Raw genomic sequence first — 6,270 nt, forward strand, 5'->3', positions numbered from 1 at the left:
TCGACAGCGGATACATTCGCTTCCATCAACTTCCTGCACGACCGCGTGCGCTCGCCCTACCAAGTGCGCCCGCAACCCTGTACAGGGCCACTTCTTCACAAGGCTGGCAATCGGCTTCCCCGCTGCACGCGTGCGGCGCACAACCGGTGTGACGTGGAAGTGACGGGACACGTTCGTAAACCCATCGCGAACCGAGTACGACGCCCTACCAAGTGCGCCCGCAACCCTGTACAGGGTCACATCTTCACAAGGCTGGCAAGCGGCATTCCGCTGCGCGCGTGCGTCGTCCGAGCAGTTGCGTGATAAACGACCGTGTCGAAAGCCCAAACACCGCCGAGGCCAGTCGCCGCCGCCGCAAGGGCAGCCACGCAGCCTGGCGAGAGGCATCGTCTCGTGTAGCGTCGCCCCCGCCCCAACTGGAGTGGCCCAGTTTTTTGAACGGGACGGGAACTGCGAAGCACTTAGACCGACGGCGGACTACGACGAGAACGCCTTAAGCTTCGCCAACGTTTCGCCAACTCGTGCGGGAGACTTTTTCCGCTTCGCGGCAAGTCGTCGCGCCGTGCTCTCCGCATCAACCGCGTACGCAGCGAACCGCAAACGTCGGGCGCAGCCTCCTCACCTCCCTGCGCTTTGCGCGCGAACGTTCCCTGTTCGCGCGGCAAAGCCTGGAGGAGGCACGGCCCCGCAGCGTGTTCGAGCGCCCGGTCTACGGGACACCCTGCTTACTTCGAGGGCAACAAGCGCAACGCAAGGCTGCGATCTCGCGCACTTTGCGCACGGCTGGAGAAGCTTTGCTGGCCGGCTTTCGCTCCTCGTGTTTACCGTGCGTTAAAGTTGCGCGTCCGTGGCTCTCGCAGCTCTTGCGCGCCCGGTCGCAGAGAGGAGTACGCAACCTCGACCGCACTTTCCCTGCAGGCTTCCTTCCGACTCGAAGTCCTGCGGCGGTCTCAACGAGGTGCCACATCCTCAATGCAGTCGGTCGCCCCCGTTTCGGTTGGGCTCTGGCACGACGGTCGCCACCGTCTCGCCCTTGAGTGGCCGCTGTTGGCGCTCGCTGTGAGGTGTTCAGCGTGCTGTCCGTGTTGCCGACGCGGTCAAAACGAGTCGACGGCTCACGTTCCCTTGTGCGCCGAAGGCTCTCTTGATATGTGATCCGACCCTCAGACAGACGAAGCCAAGGGAAGACCCAAGGCCGCAATGTGCGTTCAAAGAATCAGTGCTCAGTGTGTCCTGCAATTCACACCAAGTCTCGCAGCTGGCTGCGTTCTTCATCGACCCGAGAACCGAGTGATCCACCGCTTAGAGTCGTGAAAAAGTGTTTGTTCAATTCCGTACAGTCAAAACCAAACGTTTCTGGCACTCGGCCAAACAGTGGCCAAGAAGGGCGCTTTTCAGCGCACGCTTGGACTCCAAAACTCTGCCGCGCCTTTTTCGGCTGCCGCAAATCGAGCAAACGGTGTGTTTCGGACGGCGTTTCGCTTCCGCTACTTGCGAGTGCTTTCGTGGTCCACCCCTCTATAAATACTCGGGAGGCGTCGAAGCCGGTTCTCCAAGCCGGACCCGTAGGTATCGTTGTGTGCTCGCTCTCATTGGCCCGCCTAACCAGAAAATGCCTGCGGTACACCCATTTGGATAAGAGTGCACGCAGATGCGGGCCTCGACGGCTACACATTTCCTCGGGCGGCCGCCTCCCGGCCTCCGTGGAGCGCGGGATGCACGGTCCCATCGACAAGCCTCTCCCGTTTTTACCGTGGCGTCGCGGTTCACCACGGCGGGCGGGTCGGTCTCCTCCGCATAAAAAGGGGGACCCCCGCTTTTTGTTCCACGAAATCGCACAAGCTTTTTTCGCATCCACGGTTTGCCACCGCACACCAAAATGCCGATCCGGCTGCCTACTTTAGCCAACAGGTGGAGCCAGGCGCGCCGTACTTGCGCGGCACTTCCCACGTCCACCGAAGTCGGTGCCAAGGACCACTTTCGGCGCCGGAGCCGCGTACGAGCCTACTCGAGGCGGAAGAACGAAGCCAGCAAGGGCCTGGCCGCAAGTGCGTTCAATTGTCGGGACGTCCAAGTCCCTCGTTCTTCCGTGCTTCCTCTTTCGGCAAGTCGTTGCGGCACCTTCCCAAAGCGCGCAGACCCGCTAATCGCGACGAGCGCGACGTGGCCGTGCCGCCTTTCCCTCGGCAGCAAGCAAAACGCCTGGCAACGTCGACGCTCCCCTAACCGCGATCTCGCACCGTGTTTCGTGTGGCGAATTCAAAAGCCGGCCGGCGCTGCTGCAACCATTACGGTCGGTACGCATACGCCGCGGAGGGCGGGACGGTCATCGGAGCGTGCGGTTCCTCCATCGAGTACTGCGCACCTCGGCCGTCGCATCGCCGTGCCATGACCGGCCGCGCGTCAACGCGAACCGGTGCCAGCGAGATCCCTCGCCTGCAAGAACCGACCGGCAGCCTCCGTCACCCGAGGACGCGGAGGCGCTTGCCGCGGACGGCGGGACGGTATGCACTGGTGCACAGCGGACCCGTCACATCGCCAGTTCCTTGACCGACCGCCGACGCTTGTGCCGTTCCTCTCGTACTTGGCAGTCGCCGCGCGATTGTCGGGTCTCGTTCTTGCACGCTCGAACGGTCGGGAGGGCACTCGGCTGGCGTTTCGGGAACGCGCAGCCTCGCCTTCTACCGACGTAACCACGACTCGCCGTTCGCGCTCCGCCGCTCCTGTTTACAGTACTAGGCGGTCCCGCAGCGGTCGGGTCGCGCATTTCGAGCGCTTCGAGCCACGGTGCAGTGGCGGGTCGAAAGCCGACCTATGAGTGCGTTGCGCCGTTTGTACCCGCGTCCGCCACCTGGCCGACCGTCCAAGGTCGCGGTGTTGGCGTCCGCTGGGCGCAACAATTTGTCACGGGGTGCCGCTCCACATTCAGGCAGCCCCGTGGGGAAAAGCCGACCCCGCGTCCAAACGGGGTCAGCGGCAGAAAGTGTCGGGCGCAGACGCAGCTGAGGCGCTCACCCTTCACAATCCGTTAATGATCCTTCCGCAGGTTCACCTACGGAAACCTTGTTACGACTTTTACTTCCTCTAAATGATCAAGTTTGGTCATCTTTCCAACAGACCGGCGCAACCGAAAGGCCGCGCCGGACATCGGTCCGAAGACCTCACTAAATCATTCAATCGGTAGTAGCGACGGGCGGTGTGTACAAAGGGCAGGGACGTAATCAACGCGAGCTTATGACTCGCGCTTACTGGGAATTCCTCGTTCAAGGGGAACAATTGCAAGCCCCTATCCCAATCACGAAAGAAGTTCCACGGGTTACCCAGTCTTTTCAGACAGGGATAAAGACACGCTGCTTCCTTCAGTGTAGCGCGCGTGCGGCCCCGGACATCTAAGGGCATCACAGACCTGTTATTGCTCTGTTTCGTGCGGCTAGGAGCCGCTTGTCCCTCTAAGAAGGTTGTAAGGTGCTGGGAACCCCGCACCTATTTAATAGGCTAGAGTCTCGTTCGTTATCGGAATTAACCAGACAAATCGCTCCACCAACTAAGAACGGCCATGCACCACCATCCACCGAATCAAGAAAGAGCTCTCAATCTGTCAATCCTCCCAGTGTCCGGGCCGGGTAAGTTTTCCCGTGTTGAGTCAAATTAAGCCGCAGGCTCCACTCCTGGTGGTGCCCTTCCGTCAATTCCTTTAAGTTTCAGCTTTGCAACCATACTTCCCCCGGAACCCAAATACTTTGGTTTCCCGGAAGCTGCCCGCCGAGTCATTTGAGTAACTCAGGCGGATCGCTGGTTGGCATCGTTTATGGTCAGAACTAGGGCGGTATCTGATCGCCTTCGAACCTCTGACTTTCGTTCTTGATCAATGAAAACATTCTTGGCAAATGCTTTCGCAGTAGTTCGTCTTGCGACGGTCCAAGAATTTCACCTCTAGCGCCGCAATACGAATGCCCCCGTCCGTCCCTCTTAATCATTACCTCGTATTCCAAAAACCAACAGAACAGAAACGAGGTCTTGTTCTATTATTCCATGCAAGTTTATTCAGGCGACTCGCCTGCGTTGAGCACTCTAATTTTTTCAAAGTAAAAGCACCGGCCATCTCGAGGCACACAATGAAGTGCACCAAGAAAGAACCGGCATGATGTTCAGTCCGAGCCGTCGCATCGGGTAGATGCACTACTCGTCTGGAACTGAGATCCAACTACGAGCTTTTTAACCGCAGCAGCTTTAGTATACGCTATTGGAGCTGGAATTACCGCGGCTGCTGGCACCAGACTTGCCCTCCAATTGATCCTCGTTAAAGGATTTAGAGTGTACTCATTTCAATTACGGGGCCTCAAAAGAGTCCCGTATTGTTATTTTTCGTCACTACCTCCCCGTGCCGGGAGTGGGTAATTTGCGCGCCTGCTGCCTTCCTTGGATGTGGTAGCCGTTTCTCAGGCTCCCTCTCCGGAATCGAACCCTGATTCTCCGTTACCCGTAACAACCATGGTAAGCAAGTAACCTACCATCGAAAGTTGATAAGGCAGACACTTGAAAGAAACGTCGCCGGCTCGTGGCCATGCGATCAGCACAAAGTTATCCAGAGTCACCACACAATACGGGCCGAAACCCGATCGATCTTGGTCTAATAAAAGCACCCGTTACCCAAAGGGCTCCAGGCTCACTGCATGTATTAGCTCTAGAATTGCCACAGTTATCCAAGTAGGAAGAAACGATCTAAGGAACCATAACTGATTTAATGAGCCATTCGCGGTTTCGCCTTATTTCGGCATGTACTTAGACATGCATGGCTTAATCTTTGAGACAAGCATATGATTACTGGCAGGATCAACCAGGTAATCGTTCGACTGCGCGTCCGTCCTCGCCCTCGGCGGGCCGGACGCAGTCTGTGTGCGGCGGAGGCCACCTTCAGGCGCCCCAACACGCTTATTTTGCACTCCGAGATGACGGCGTTCGAGCTCGCTACGGCACAACCTTCCCGAAAGACGAGTGGGAGCCGTGCGGCAAGAAGCACGTTCATGCTCGCTCTTTTTCGTTGCATCGACTCGGTCGCGCCGTGCGGGTTGCCCAAGCCCGCTGCACTGTCGGTGGACCGGCCGGAACTAGCAACGGAGCCGAGACTGCAAAGCCGCCAGACGACGGGTCACGCCCGCGTCTTCGGCGCTTTCGCATCTGAATCGCCCGAGGACGACACGGAACACACCTCGATATCGTGGTAAAACGGCACCGTCCGACAACCAGCCCCTAACGCATCAAGCGGATGAGGCTGCAGACGACTGCCGTGGATTCCCCTGGAGCAGACCCGAGGACACGCTTGACGAGGCCGAAGCCCGCCGCATATCAGACACCCGGTCGCTTTCGCGTACGCCGCTCACGAGAACCCCCACATAATAGCAGCGATAAGTACCCAGACCTCCTTGGGCCCTAATACGAGCGTACTCGAGAAAATTTCACCGCGGGTGTGCCCCGAAACGTGTGGCATGTTGAGCGTGCCACAAGTCTACGTCGCTCTCAAACCCGCCGAGGTCGTAGAATTTGCGACCCTACTCACGAAATTCCCACCGAGGATACGGCCGCAAACGTACCGCACCTTGGGTAGGCCACGAGTTTGTGCAACACTACGCTGACGGCACAGCACCGAGGTCGTGCGCGCACGCACGGGAAAATTCCGCCGCGGTTTCTGCCGAAAACGTGAGGCACCACGACTCTCCGCAAGTTCGCGTCGACTGCGAAAGACCGAAGTCGTGAACGACGTGTCCGCTACTCGCCGCCGACACGCTGGACACCAAACGTACAACGACTCGACGGCGTCGTAGAGGCCCACGACGCGGTTTTCCTTAACGACGTCTCGGCGTGGCACCGACAGGTTAGAACGGCCGACCAACGTTCCCTGTCCGCCGTTCGGCTCAGTCGAAGGGCTCGGCGACTTCGGCAACGCTGCGAAGCCGCACGGTGACGCACGCCATGTCCCCATTTTTTTTTTTCTTTCTGCGTCTGCCGGGGTGCCCCTATAATAGCAGCGATAAGCACCCAGACCGCCGTGGGTCGCTCGCCCCGGCTGACGTGGTTTTTCGTACTCCTGCGGCGGTCGCCGTCAAGCACGTCCAAATACGCTACTTTCGTGGGCGCATTCACGCTCTTTCGCTTCGCCGGAGTGCCAGCACTCACTCTGCCAAAAACGGCGAACATCCGAGCGGCGGTTCCCACTTTTGCGTCGGCGTCGCAAACCCCGCCCCGGCAGACGAGGTTTGCCGTACTCGTGCG

The 6,270-nt window shown here is 58.9% G+C and overlaps 2 non-coding genes and 1 pseudogene across 2 annotated transcripts; all 3 read right to left on the reverse strand.

Annotated features, from left to right (window-relative positions):
- The window catches only part of LOC142793778 (large subunit ribosomal RNA), a 4,339-nt pseudogene extending 4,336 nt beyond the window's left edge, over positions 1-3 (reverse strand).
- Positions 4-1,157: 1,154 nt separating this feature from the next.
- LOC142793774 (5.8S ribosomal RNA) lies at positions 1,158-1,310 on the reverse strand. Its single transcript, XR_012891812.1, has one exon. It is a non-coding gene; the product is annotated as a 5.8S ribosomal RNA (ribosomal RNA).
- A 1,719-nt stretch (positions 1,311-3,029) lies between these two features.
- LOC142793768 (small subunit ribosomal RNA) lies at positions 3,030-4,844 on the reverse strand. The gene has a single exon (XR_012891806.1). It is a non-coding gene; the product is annotated as a small subunit ribosomal RNA (ribosomal RNA).
- Positions 4,845-6,270: the final 1,426 nt, after the last annotated feature.

Source organism: Rhipicephalus microplus, unplaced genomic scaffold (genome assembly GCF_043290135.1).
Source record: "Rhipicephalus microplus isolate Deutch F79 unplaced genomic scaffold, USDA_Rmic scaffold_329, whole genome shotgun sequence".
In the NCBI taxonomy this organism is placed as follows: Eukaryota; Metazoa; Arthropoda; class Arachnida; order Ixodida; family Ixodidae; genus Rhipicephalus; species Rhipicephalus microplus.